At 39.3% G+C, this 12,319-nt stretch overlaps 1 protein-coding gene across 3 annotated transcripts in view; it reads left to right on the forward strand.

Annotated features, from left to right (window-relative positions):
* ATP9A (ATPase phospholipid transporting 9A (putative)) overlaps nt 1-12,319 on the forward strand; it is a 159,526-nt gene that overhangs the window by 105,745 nt on the left and 41,462 nt on the right. The gene's annotated exons all lie outside the window — the stretch shown is intronic.

Consider the following 12,319-nt stretch of genomic DNA (forward strand, 5'->3'; position numbering starts at 1 on the left):
TCTTTCCAATTTCTCATATAGCTAAGAATGCCCATTGCTTCCATGTAGAGTTTGCTCACTCAGCAGGAAAATGTTTTTATATCCTCTGTCATGCTGACTTGAGATATAATTCACAAAAATCAATTGTTTGTTCTCCTAATTATGTATTAGGATTGATCATTATATAATCATTAATTATATTATAATTAATTATGAAGAATTCATTTGTATACATTTGTATGCAGTCCTCAACAGTTTACAAATCACCTTAGCCAACGTAGTAAGGTAGAGTATGCAAATATTATTATACCCATTTTACAGACAGTGAAGCAGGGCCCAGAAAGGGAAAGCCATCAGGCTATAGGCACATAGCAAAATCTCTATATATGATGTCTGTGCTTGGGGTAGATTCATCTCCTTTTCCAAGGGAATACAGATCCGGTTGTAGAGCATTAGATTTGGAGTCAAATCCTACCTTTTCTACTTACTTCTTGTGTGACCTTGGGCAAGTCACTTAACCTCTCTGAACCTCAGTTTTCTTGTCTGAAAAATGAAGAGGGGAAGGATAAGGGTTTGTTGTGTTGTTTTTTTTTTGGATCCTTTTTGGCTCTAGATATTTTGATCTTTCTGCTTTAAAGAATTTCTCTGTTATGTTTAGATATCCTTACTTTATCTCACAATTAACCTCTGATACTCTTAGATCCCATAAGTCAGGACTTTTTAACCTAGAGTCTATCAACTTATTTTTTTAAAAAAATGTTTTTGATTATTATTTCAGTATAGTTCTTTTCCTTGTTAATTCTATGTATTTTATTTTACACATTTGCAAACATTCTGAGAAGGGGTCCATAGAATTCATCAGCCTGCCAAAGGTGTCCATGGCATACAGAGAGATTAAGAACCCTTGCCTTAGATCAATCAATCATCAAACATCTATTAAAAGTGATTTTTGTCTGCAGATCCTTCGCTGGATACTGGCAGAGGGGAGCTAAGCCATGCCCACTGCCATCATGGAGCTTATAATCTTGTGGGGGAAAGACTCAAATGAACAGTACTGAGGCATGAAATGAAACTTAAGTGAAATCTTATATGTGTCCTTTGCTCTCTTGTTCTCACTTTAATTTTTCGTTGACTTCACTTGAACTAAGATTTTGGATACTGGAATTTCATGTCTTCAGTGAACTGCTAAAATCTGTGCCATTTTTGCAGTGTGACAAATTCCTAGGAGTGGCATAAGCACCAGATTCCTTTAACTTATGACAATGGAATTTGGACAAACCCCCAGAAGTTGAAGATTTCTTTGTGGTCCCATATACAGCTTTAAATTTGGAAATGTACAGTTTTCTCCCTGGTCTACTTACAGTCTCTATGTGACTTTCCCAAAAGAAAACAACAGCAACAACAACAAAACTCTAAACCAACCATAATTTCCAGAAATATTTTGACTTAATGGGTTTATTTTGTGACGCCTATTCTTGTTTCTCTGACATCTCTTCTAGTTTGAGAGTTGGTGAATAATGACTTTACTAGGGTCAGAAGTTGCTAGATGGAGTAGTGGGTAGAGTTCAGGAGGACCTGACTTCAAATATCAATCAAATGCAGTCCTCAGAAATTTACTAGCTGTTTGACTCTAAGCCTTAGTTTTCTCAACTATAAAGTGGGGATATTAATAGCACCTACCTCCCAGGGTTGTTGTGAGAATCAAATGAGTTAATATGTGTAAAGTGCTTATCATAATGCCTGGCACATAGTAGGTGCCATATAAATGCTAGCTATTATTATATTATTATTACTGAAGGATAATTCAGAGGGAAATAATATATTATATCGTGTGTATACACATATACTGTGTATGTATATATATATATGTGTGTGTGTGTGTGTGTATGTATGTGTGTATGTGCATTTATATACATATTTGTTACTGTTGTTAGTTGTGTTCAGTTCTTCATGACCCCCATTTGGGGTTTTCTTGGCAAAGATACTAGAGTGGTTTGCCATTTCCTTTTCTAGCTCATTTTACAGGTGAGGGACTGAGGCAAACAGGGTTAAGTGATTTGCCCAGGGTCATATAGCTACTAAGTGTCTGAGGCTGGATTTGAACTCGGGAAGAGAGGAGTCTTCCTGATTCCAAACCCACAGTGTCACCAGTTGCCCCTATATACACATACACATACATATGTATACACACACACACACACATATATGTGTTTTGCTAGAGTATAAATTCTTTGAGAGGAGGGATTGCTTCATTCTTTGTATCCCTAGTGCCTAGCACAGGCTTGGCATCGAGCAGGACCTTAATAAATGCTTGTTGATTGATTTGTTCCCATTACTTGACAGAATTGGGATCTGTATAATTTCCAGATGTCGGTTATCTTATCGCTTATAGTTGTTTCCTAATATTGTTTGAAAAATTGGATAATGATTTGAATTTTCTTGGGTTTTTAGTAGTCTCTCACATCTTTCTGTGTACCACCTGGAGTTTGAGATGCTTATATATTACACAGTGCTGTAGAAATCACTGGAGCTAGAGTGAGGAGATCCAATTTCAAGTCTGGTTCTGACACTTGTTTAGCTGTATATTGGCCAGGGATAAGCAGTTGGTTGTTTTGTCCTTTTGCCTCTGTTTTGCTTATTCAGGGTTCCTAAGTCACCTCCCTTTTCTGAGTCTCAGTTTCCTTATCTTTAAAGTAGGGATAATAATACTAGCACTTCGCATAAATTTACAATGCTTACCAGTGAAGTGCTTTGGATACCTTAAAGTACAATCTAGTTGTAATTATTAATATCATTTTCTTCTTAGGACTTAGTTCAGAGTTGTATGTTAATGTCAATCATTCAGAGAGTTGAAGCGCTCTCTTCTTTTTCATTAAGGGAAATTTTTCATTTTCTCTCTTTTTTTTCACCTCAATTTTGAATCCTGAGTGACTTCAGCAAAATAAATACTTTTGGCTGAAGACATTAGACTAAAGACAACACTTTGAAGCCATTCATGATGCATTATTTTTTAGCCATTAAATCTTAGAGATCATTTGGTCTCATTTCTTCATTTCAGCTTAAATAGAATTTTTCAGAAAGCCTTACTGTTTCTGAATTTCACCTGGACTAATTGAAAGTTTTACTAGAGTTGAAAATACTCCCTTTGAAATTCTATATCAATAAAATATTCTAGGCAAGGTCAGCTTATGAAATGCATACAGAACTTTTATTCATTTTACTCCAAAGCTGCGAGAGTAATTTTTACCAGTTGGCACAGATTCATTTCCTGTAACAGAAAGCAGGATTTCCTAAATTTGTTTCCTGTCCACATTCTGCTTTAGAACCCTTGAAGTATCTTTATTCAGATATCGATTACAGCCTTAGGGGTACTGATCCTTCACTGGCAGCCATACAGTAACTAACAGGGGAAATTAAGTAGATATAATCTGATCAGAGATAAGTGTGCCTGAGATCTTTGAGCAAATACTCTTTAACCCGGACAGCATTCCACAATTTCTAAGACTTTGGGGGTGCGGTGTGGGAGGCAAAGTATATAATGACAGAGAGGCTGGTGATAGGTAATGAATTGATTAATGTTATTGTTTCTGTATCTAGGAAATCAAGGCTTGGTACTTCTTAAAAAGGACTAGCGGCAAAGGATACTGGACTTTGGTGTCTGTGAAATGAAATTTATTGAAGCACCTTTAACTGGGGCTTTTGAACACATTTGGTAATTTGAGAAAGGGATCCAATGGGAATCTCCTTGTGAAATGCAGAAGCAAGAGTGCCTTTAATATATGTAGATATGTGTGGGATCAGATGCACTGCAGTCTCTCCATGGACTCTAGACTATTAGATTGTGCTTGATCTACTGTTCAGTGATAAGTGTCACCCTTTATATTCTGCTTTTACTGTGAAAGACAGAATGTTAGAGCTGGAAGGGAGTTTAGAGGTAAACATCTAGACCAACACTCTTGTTTTAGAGATGAGGAAATAGATCTAGGTAAGTGTAGCTCTTTGCTTATGGACTTAAACCCAGGCCTTTTTTAGGTCAGTATATATGTTTTTAAAAATCTGTACCGTACTGGTGAAGTTTCTGAAGTGCTGACCCCTGTTTAAAGTGCTGACTTAGATTAGATTTGGTTAGGGTGTTAAATGTCATAAGTGAATTATCTAGTTCACAACCAAGGCAAAAATAGATAGCTTTTCATTACAAGGAACCAGACTGTAGCTTACCCATGGTCGACTATTCTTTGAGAACCACCAGGCTACTTAGAAGAATGGGAAATTACACAGTTATAATTGAATCTAAGTCTCCATTCTTTGTAGTACCATATACATGCTACCTCTCTGTGGCATGGCTCTTAATTAAAATTTTAAAAGTCCTATGTCTGTGATTATGAAATTATGGACAAACTTATTGTCTAGAACAGAATAGTTTGAGGTCTATTATAATTTTAATTCAATCCAGCAGACATTTGTTAAGTACCTGCTATGTGCAAAGCACTGAGATTACTAAAATGTTTAACTTTTGGGAAGTAATGTGAATTCTTCAGCATTAAAAAATTAGTTCTTGCCTTATAAATGCTCTTACAGTAACTAAATAACCTTGGATTCTTGTCAAGGGGTGAAACATTTAATGGATTCTGGCCTAGCTCCTAAACACACATCTCCAAATGCAAGGCAGAAATAATTAAAATCTGTCACCAGTGGTTTACTGCTGCCAATAGAATAAAAGAAAAGCCATTTCTTTGGAAATCTTTGACCCAAATTTCTCTGATTTAGGTGTTTTTTTTTTTTTAAAGAAAGGCCAAAACCTGTTCCATTTATCCCATTTCACCATTAAAATCATTCCAAAATGGGAGCAAAACATGGAGTTGGCCCTTCCTCCCTGAAGTTTCCAGAATTAGTTTGATTTGTGCTGTATCTATTCAGTTTAACAGTCAGGTTCCATACTTGGCTGCAACATTAATACCATGCTCTCAATCTAGGACAGATTGACCTAAGATCTTTGGAAGTCAGTTGGAGAGGATTGAGGCTCTAGATGAGGAGATTAATTTCAGTAAATTTCTAAAACCTACTATGCCAAAGCACTTGATTGTGCTCAAAGATGATTTATGGTAGTCTCTGCCTTTAAGAAACTTAATTGGATCGAGGAGCTAAGACATGAACGCAAATAACTATAGTATAAAATAGAATATAAGTAAGTAGTAAATGTACAAACAAAATGTTCTGAGTGCTCTGAGGAAGAAGAGATCTCTCCTGAATGGCAGAATCTTGGAATGTGAAAGAAATTCAGAAATGATCTAAGAGATTGTGTGCTAGGCTAATCGAGAGTTGAAGAAGCCGTGTCAGGGAAACGCTGATCTCATCATATACCAACTCTTGAGGGCTGAAGGTCTTCTACAGCCATGGTGTCAAGCTGAAATAGAAATGGGGGCCCTTAAGCCACACATAAGGATCTCTGTGAGCCACAAATTGACTTAGAAAACCATACATGATGAAATAATTATTTTTTTATTAGTACATCAGCCATTAAAATCAGAGTGGAGGACTACATTTTAATCTGGTTTGGGCCACACTTTGGAGTATTGTGGAGCACATCAGGCCACGGGCCATGTGTTTGATACCTCTGTTCTAGAGGACCTTCTACCATTTCAGTGCTTTTAGGGCTTGCTGGACAAGTCTTTCTGGCTTGGACCAGACTAGGAGGAGTTCAAATGCAGCCTCAGATATTTTCTAGCTGTGTGACTCTAGGCAAATCACTTAACCTCTATTGCCTCCCCCCCCCCAAAAAAAAAACGGGGAAAAAAAGGACAATGAGCAGGAACAGCTGTAGGGAAAAGAAGTCGCAGCATGGATGCTTCTGGCACAGTCAACAATTCTTCATCATGTATCAGGGTCCTTTGTAGTAAATTGGCTAAGCAGTCATAAGCTCTTTTGTATGCAACCTGTCCCAGGATCTAAGTTGATCCCTCTGTTGCCACTAATTCAATATTCCTTGGTATTCCTGCCTAAACCTCCTCTTTCCTGAGGGTCACATGAGGGGAATGATATCAAATCTTCTTTCACAGGGACTAAATAAGGACTCTCCCTATAGTGACTCAATTACCACCAAGTCTGTTAAGGGATCCTCTTTCTTCCAGGTAGATATACATGCACCATGGTAGGTGGTGACAGTTTCATCTTCCCCAAGAAAGCAGGTGCCTCTCAACAATACCACCTTCAGTCCCCCATGCCTTTTCTTGGAAGAAGTTGTCCCGACTGTCCTAGAGGAAAGGAAGCCTGCCGACGGAGGGGGGTCTGAACAAATTCTTCTGTGTTTATGGACCCCTCTGAGGAGACAAGAACCCTGAAGCCAAGACCACACTGCATGGGGGTACAAATAAGGAAGGGCCAAACAAGGTCAGCTGGAACTATCTCCAAGAATAATCTGTTCTCATAATTGTTCCTGGAGACTGCATTCCAGAAACCACTTGCCTGGAGAGCCCTAACCCTTCCCAGGGGGCATTGATTTGTCACAGACATGGCTTCTGGGAGGTTGGACACCTGATCTGAGCAGTCAGATGCATAATAATGCAGTTTTTAATTAGGGGCAACTGTCTTGTCCTGAGATGGGAGAGTGCTGTTTTATCATTTGGGGACAGATTGAAGACCACTAGGGTTAGATAGATGTTGTATTTGGCACAAGAAGCCAAGCTTTGGCATGAGTAGCTGTCTTAGGGGGAATCATATGGCCCTGTGTTCCAGCACAACATTGGTATTGCCATGCCAATGTCCAAATTGGCACAGGATCCTCTCTCTAACCTCTGCTGTTTTTGTAATCATTTTCACATGGTCATTTAGCATATAATATCTCTGATGGGTGCTGACATGCCCCACAATAACTGGATGCAATGGGAGACATGGGAAAAATTCCTCCATTGGGCTTCAGTAAATGGGGGCCATCAGAATGCCCATAGAGGGAATATAGGTTCCCCAAAACCTGAAGTGTCCAATAATTTTCTGGGCTTCCTTCTTAGATTAAGGGGAAACAAGTGTCAGAAGCTGATTTTGAATTGTGTTTGAAATCCTCTGGATTTCTCACACTTACCAGAAATTCCCTAAAACTGGAGTGAATGGGCTAGACCCTGGATTTTCTTAGGGTTGATTTTCCACCCCTTGTCCCACATGTGGGCCACTATCTGATCTAGGACCTCTGCCACTGTGGCTTCACCTGGCCTGGTCAACATTGTGTTATCAATATAATGGTGTACATCACTGCCAATAGGAAGGCCATCGTCTCTGCCCATCATAATGTAGAAGTATAAGGGACATTTCAAGTAGCCCTGGGGAATAATGGTGACAGCATATCGGGCCCTTTCCCAGGTGAAAACAAACAACTTCTGACCAATCTCAGCCACAGGAATGGAGAAAAAAGCTTGGCAAGGCTCATGACCCCATACCACTTACCTTGGACCTGGGCTACCTGGTCAACAATGTTGAAAAGGTCACGAATAGTTATAGTGATGGGTATGATGACTTTGTTCTTCTCCGGTCCACTGTAAGCTGCCAGATGCCCTCTGCCTTCCTCACAGTTAACACAGGATTATTGTAAGGAGAGTGGTATGACAAAGTAATCCAGCTTCCAGCTTCTTTCACTTACTTCACTAGAGAAGAAATACCTTTCACCCGTGAAATATCTTTCATCTCAGTATTGTATTATATTAACTATGTAAGGTGGTTCAAGTAACTCTTGGGGTTCCCATTTGACTCTACCCACAGTAATATGCCTAGGGGTTGCTGAAAGGGCCCTCATAGATAATGAGCCCACTATATCCCTCCCCTCCATGGTCTGCCCTATCCAGCCTCCCCTGAGTGATCCAAATGGGGGCAAGGGCTTTAGAGAATACCTCAGGCTTATGTGGAATTGAAGGGCTCCTAGTTCCCAAGTGCTGAATTTCCCTGTACAGTTTTATAAGCACTGCTATGGGCTGGCCATAGATTGCTTTCTTATGAACCCTGTTTTTTAGTAGCCGTCTCCAAAGCTCCTTCTGGGAGAGGGTGTCATTGTTCTCTGCCCATCTATTACGATGGTCACCTCTGTAATTCTTCCTCATTTCCAGATGACCTATTCTGGCTGACAACAAGCTGTAATGGGCCCTAGCTCCTGTGCAGATTTCATCAACTGATCATCCCACACCTATGTGATTGTGTGGCAGGGGGATCCACAGCTAAAATCTGAGAACAGTGATAGGATAAGCCCAAAGCTTTTTTATGGCTCATGAGCATAACCAGATGTCAGGAAGCAGAAATTCTGGGTCAAAGTAGGTTTCTGGCTGGGTCCCTTCAGTCTCTACCCTCATCGAGAGAGATTCACTCACACAGCACCAACTTCATTAGCTGCTCTTTGTTTTTAATTTCATGGTCCCTGAAAGCTGTGAGCTGTGTTTCTATTTGATGAATATGCTGGCCCAGTTTATTTTCAGGCTTTTTATACTGGCAGTCCAACTTACAGTGAACAATCAACAAAAGCCAGGGAATGCTGGAATTGGTGCTTTCTTTAGTCTCTTGAAAAACATCCTCTAGCATTCACTGTACTAATCCCTCTGCCTGGTCCCATAGAGAGAACTCCTCATATACAATGACAAGGGTCTTGAAAGTGTCCTGCCATCCAGCCATCCACTCGTATGTACAGGGCTCTTCTCCAGTGCAACTATGAAATGGACCCACAAGGTCATCTCATCTCATCCCAATCTACCCTAACAACACCAAATGTGGGGTAGCTCTAAGCCCAGTACTCTGTTAATTCCAGTTTGATGTTGGAACAAAATGAGATGCTCCCTAGTTACCAAACAGTTAATCAAAGAACTTTAGCCTAATGCAGCAAGGATACAGTAGCACTTAGCTTTTCTGGACATAGCCTAATTCTCCATATGAAAACTGGTCTTGTCATCAGGGTAATGAAGGACATGATAACTCATGTGGTCTTCAGAAATCCACCATGTCTTAGAGGTCCAGACTCCATGTGGTTGTGACTTTTTGTGCCTTCAGGTGACCAGGTAACTTTAATGGGGAATCTTGGACCAATCAGACTTTGTCTCCTTTTAGGAAAAGCTAATCCCTGTCAAAGGAGGGAAAGAGGAGAGGCCTTGATCTATGTGATGGGTGAAGCTGAAATGATGGTCAATGTTAATCCTATCTTGTTCCTCTATGTAGTAAACTTAGGTGGCTCCCTTTTACCTCCAGGATCAAATATCAAATTCTCTGTTTGGCTTTTAAGTCCCTTTACAGCGTGGCCCACCTCCTACCTTTCTAGGCTTCTTACATCTCACTCCCCTCTACATAGTTTACCGTCTATTGACAAACGGCCTCCTTGCCATTCTTTTAACAAGATACTCCATGTCCCAGTTCTGGACATTTTCACTGGCTGTGCCCCGTGACTGGGATCTCTTCATCTCTGCCTCCTGACTTCTTTCAGGTCTCATCTACAATCCCATCTTCTAAAAGCAGCCTTTCCCTAGCCCCCTTAATGCTAGTGCCTTTCCTCCATTGATTACCTCCAATTTACCCTGTTCAAATCGTGTTTTTTACATAGTTTTCTTTTTTTTGTTACATATTGTTTTCCCATCAGATTGAATTTCCTGAGGGTAACGATTGTCTTTTGTCTTTCTTTGTATTCTCTGAATCTAGCACAGTGCTGGGCACATAATAGGTGCTTAATAAATGCTTATTTATATGATTTACCTCATGGACTGGCCCATTCTACTTCTGAACAGCTGTGATTATTTGGAGTTTTTCTTTATGTCAAGGCAAAATCTTCCTCTCTACAATCTCAAACCATATTGCTCCTAGTTTTATCCTCTGGTGCCAAGCAGACCCAAGCCTAAACCCTTTTTCATTTGACAGTCCTTCAGATACTTGAAGAGAGCAGTCATGTTGTCCTGTCATCTTTTCCCCGGCTTAACACACTCAGTTCCTTCAGTTGATTGTAATACAGTGCGTTTTAGAGATATCTCACCCTTGGCTTTCACCCTTAGAATTCTTTCCAAGTTATCAGTGTCCTTCCTAAAATGTGGTGCCCAAATGTAGTCTGACAATAAGATCATCACCTTCTGTAAGCCATTCTTTTCAATGCAGCAGTAGCTTTTTGACTTTCATCTCGTACTTTGGATTCATAGTGAGCTTGCGGTCCACCAGAATTCCCAGGTCTGTTTTCTATTTTGTACTTGGGAAGTTTATTGTTTTTAAGTCAAAAGTAGGGCAGTCATTAGAAAAGCCATTGTGTGAATTACTTTTTCAATTCAAGCAAAGAAATGTTTCCTGGAAACCTCTCATGTACAAGGAACTATGTGAACTTTGGGGATACAGAGATGCTAGTTGGCATGGTCCCTGCCCTCAAGGAGCTTATAGCCTCAGGTGCTAAAAGATGAAATTATTCTTCTGAAGAGATGCTCCATGGAGCCAGAATAACCCTACAGACCAGGGATTCTTGATCTCTGGCCTGTGAACTTGAATGGGAAAAATTATATTTTTACTTCAGTATAATTGGTTTTCTTAGAAATCCTAAGTATTTTATTTTATGTATTTTAAAACATTATTCTGAGAAGGGACCATAGGCTTCACCAGATTGCCAAAGGTGTCCATGACACACAAAAAATAAAGAACCCTTTTTATAGGCTTAGAGAATGTTAGAGGTGGGAGGACTTTAGGAATGATCTAGTGTGCTTCCTTCATTTTACAGATGAGAAAACAGAAATGGAAAATGATTTGCCCAAGGTCACACAGATTAATAAAATCAAATAGTTATGGAAATTTACTTAATGGGAATGGTTTAGTGTAATTTTTCACCTGTGAATTTTTTTTTTCTGCTGTGATTTCAAGGAATTTTTAAAAAAATCCCAGCCCCAGAAATGGAAAATGACTTGCCCAAGATCACACAGATTGAATAAATCAAATTGTTATGGAAATTTACTTAATGGGAATGGCTTAACATAATTTTTAACCCATGAATTTTTTTTCTGCTGTGATTTTAAAGAATTAAAAAAATCATCTTTAGAATTTCCTACTCACAGTGGTGTGGGCCCAGTGTGATTATTTTTCTCCTCTGTGTTTTTTTTTTAGAGGATATCTTTAAATTTAATCTGATATACGAAAGTAACGTTACGTATTTGAGCAGAAGGTGAAAATGTAAGGCTACCTACAGTGCTCATATCCTGTTTGTATAAGGTTTGAATAAGCTCGCCAAGGTTTCAATTATCACACTGCTACAGGGAAATGAGGGGAAGAAAAGAGAGCTCAGTTACTTAATGGGGACTCCATTGAGTGAAATGTGCTGTGGTAGAGAGTATCTGTCTTTAAAACCAAATGGCTTAGAGTTCAAAGTACAATTGTTGTTCCCCCTCCATTGGGAAGATGTGATTTTAATGATTGACTCGAGCCCCTGATTTATAGCATAATCTTTGTTCTGGGATAATCTGGTATCTCTGCCCTTAGAGATGATGGAATGTTTAAGTGATTTGCTTTCACTGTGAGAGTATTTCTCCAGCCAAAACACTGACTTTTCTATTTTTAAGTTCCTCTGTGTTTTTGGAATCTCTGTAACTGTGCATTAGAAAGACTGGATCTGGAGTGAAGACCTGGGTTCAAATCCTGCCTCTGTGGATAGGTGGTACAGTGGATAGAGCTTTCAGCCTGGAGTTAGGAAGAACTGAGTTTAAATCCCAGCTTCAGAGATTTACTAGATTTGTCACCTTGGACAAGCCACTTAACCTCTGTCTTCCTCCATTTCCTCAACTGTAAAATGTAGATCATAACAGCATCTACCTCCCAGGTTCTTGTGAGGACCAAATGAGATGATATTTATAAAGTGATTGGCATGTAGTAGGTGTTTAATAAATGCATATTCCTGCATACTCCTACCCCTACCTCTTACTATCTATGTGACCATGGGCAAGTCATTTAGCTCTTAGTCTCTTAACCTGTAAAATGAGCAGATTGAACCAGATGACCTTTAAGGTACCTTTCAGCTTTAAATCTATGATCCTATGGTCATTGCTCCATTTAATTGTTAGTTTAAATTCAGTATCTCCGAACCTCCTCGCCTTACACCCCATCTCTACCCAGTGAACCCCAAGTGGGGTCACAAAGAGTCAGATAATACTGAAATGACTTAACAACAACAAAGTTCTCTCCTGTGAATTTCATGTTCTGCATTTTTATTTACTTCTTAAATATTTTTAAGTGGACGTTCCATAGACATCTCAAACTTAGCATGTTTAAAACAGAATCATTGTCTTTTCCAGCAAACCACCTGAAATATGAATTTCCTTATTTTTGTTGAAGGTATAAACCATCTTTCTAGCTTAGGTTCACAACC

Source organism: Vombatus ursinus, unplaced genomic scaffold (genome assembly GCF_900497805.2).
Source record: "Vombatus ursinus unplaced genomic scaffold, bare-nosed wombat genome assembly UNPS02000580.1, whole genome shotgun sequence".
Lineage (NCBI taxonomy): Eukaryota > Metazoa > Chordata > Mammalia > Diprotodontia > Vombatidae > Vombatus > Vombatus ursinus.